Source organism: Alosa pseudoharengus, unplaced genomic scaffold, assembly GCF_046254945.1.
Source record: "Alosa pseudoharengus isolate Yale_2024_CS ecotype anadromous, Long Island Sound unplaced genomic scaffold, YU_APseudo_1.1 YU_APseudo_1.1_scf_20, whole genome shotgun sequence".
In the NCBI taxonomy this organism is placed as follows: Eukaryota; Metazoa; Chordata; class Actinopteri; order Clupeiformes; family Clupeidae; genus Alosa; species Alosa pseudoharengus.
Window position 1 is genome coordinate 25647001 of NW_027468664.1, and position 2500 is coordinate 25649500.

Sequence of the window (2500 nt, forward strand, 5' to 3'; positions counted from 1 at the left end):
TAGACATGACCAACCGAACACAGATTAAAGGGAAACTTGGCAGGATTAGCTATATTTCCCCCTCTGCTGGAGCATTATGCTATTTCAAACTGTGGAAAAAGGTAACGATAATGCACATGGATTTGTTTACAAGCTAGCGAAACGGTTAGCATAAGTTGTCACTTCTTTTACCGGGACGGTAGTCCCAAAGTTGCAAGGTTGGAAGGTTGTTTATATATCGTGCATAGGTGATTAAAAGAAAACTCAACACGTTTAAAGTAAAGGGTGTACGGGTACACGTATACGTACTGAACGATTTAGATACAGGACATTAGGTTCAATACAGATGTGTACCAAATGTACTGATTGAGGTCTTTAACAGTAATCAACTGTATTTTTTTTGTGTACGGACCATGTTTTAAAATGTCTGTCAGGCTTGAGTAGAATATTGTAAATTAAAGTTCCCACACAAACATATTTAGTGGAGGACCATATATCAGTTTAGCGAATTAACGTCCAAAAACATTTGACACCTTTATAAAATACTATTCCTGTTACACATCAGCAATATTGTCAGTGAATGTTAGCAGGCTAGCAGTACCTACAGGCTTACTGAACCGAATGAAAATGAACCGAACCATGACTTCAACACTGACGTACGCAGGGCTTAAAGGGTTCAGGCACCGTGCCTGAATTCAGGCGTGAGCTGGTATGCTTAAGATTGAAAAATAGGCAATGAGACAACAGTATACTGTATATGACGTCCTCATAAATGTCTGATAGCTTCAGGCACAGACATTTGTATTGCTTTAGGCCCTGCGTACATTCAGAATCAGTGTCAGAATCAGTTCATCAATTCAGTGATTTTTGTGTACCATTACAGCCCTAGTATAAAGTTTGTACTGCATGGCAGTGGACAGTGGGTAGTGGGCAGTCCATGAGCCCTCATTGCTGCTGTTTAATGGATATGTAAATAGCAGCTGACAGATTTGGGCTAGCCCAGTTCCAGTGGCCATCGATGTAGATGGAGAGATGTTAGCTCTGAGAGTAACTGAGACCCAGCTGGACCCAACTGGACCGAACCAGATGAGATTGCTGGCCTCGACGCAGGCGCACGCTTGCCTTTTCAGTCTGGGTTTAACAGGCTGTGGTCATGGCTGTTGTTTTTATTTTGTGTCCGCTGTAATTGTCCAGTGAATTGGCCAGCCTCCTCCTCTGTGAAGGGCACGAGTCTTTGTGTGTGTGTGTGCGTGTGTGTGCGTGTGTGTGTGTGTGTGTGTGTGTGTGTGTGTGTGTGTGTGTGTGTGTGTGTGATTCAGTCTAATCAGCACAGCTCATTAGAGAGGGAGTGTGGGGGCCGTCTATCTGACACTCTGGATAATTACATTATGATGTCAGACCCATTGAAGACAGTGGCACAATTACACACACACACACACACACACACACACACACACACACACACACACACACACAGATAGGCAGAGAGAGGGATACTCTAATTCTGTGTCTCTCCTCACTCTCTGACATAGACATACTACACACACACATACACACACACACACACACACACACATCTTTATTTTTTAGTTGGAATGGAGAAAATAAGCCCATGACAATAGTGTATCCAAACTGCCATGGTAATAAGCAACTGTGAATATCAGTATGAATGAATAGATGGGGTGGGGGAGTGTGTGTGTGTGTGTGTGTCTGTGTGTGTCTGTGTGGTGGGGTGTTACAGAGAGGCAGTTGTTGTATGTGTGTTACATCAGTGTACTTCGTACTTCTTCACCTTTACACCACACCCACCAGCCCACAGATGTGTCATCATCAGACTTCTTTAGTCCTGAATGATGATGCATTTTTTCCCATCAGCCCCTTGGGCGGGAGCCCATTTCCTTAGTGCCTTGGACCCCTGTCCTACTGTCATTGGTCAAGACGGGCATGTCCCTCCCCTCCTACTGCCATTAGTTAAGACAGGCGTTCCCTTCCCTCTGCCACCGTCATTGGTTTAGATGGGCATGTCCCTCCCCTACACTACTTTCATTGGTTTACTGTAGATCACTTTCTATCAGTGAAGCGATACATTTCCCGTCCATCAGTTTCATTGGTCAAAATGGACACGTCCCTCCCTTATGCTTTGTCATTGGTTACACAGCATTAGTCCGAGTATCTGAGGGGTCATACTGTTATCAATCTGACATGAACTTGGGTTTATTGAGAACAAAGAGATCTATCGATCTATTGATCTATCTATCAATGTATCGATCCATCTATTGATCTCTCGACCTATCTAAAAATATGAAAGCAGAGCAAAGGACTGATTAGTTAAAAAGTTTGAAATGAACTTGTTCCAGTCTTCAGGTTCAGTGCAGATCATAACGCATTCCTACTGCCACTCTGCCATTACTAAACAGTGATCCTGCCTTAGATCAGCTGACAAGGGAATATTAGGGTCGTTGAGAGGAGAGAAGAAGGGGGTGCTTTGAGGAGAGATGGGAAAAGGGAAACTGACTCTTAA

The 2500-nt window shown here is 43.7% G+C and overlaps 1 protein-coding gene across 1 annotated transcript in view; it reads left to right on the forward strand.

Moving 5' to 3' along the window:
* The window catches only part of LOC143136299 (USP6 N-terminal-like protein), a 41539-nt gene that overhangs the window by 263 nt on the left and 38776 nt on the right, over positions 1 to 2500 (forward strand). The window lies entirely within an intron of this gene.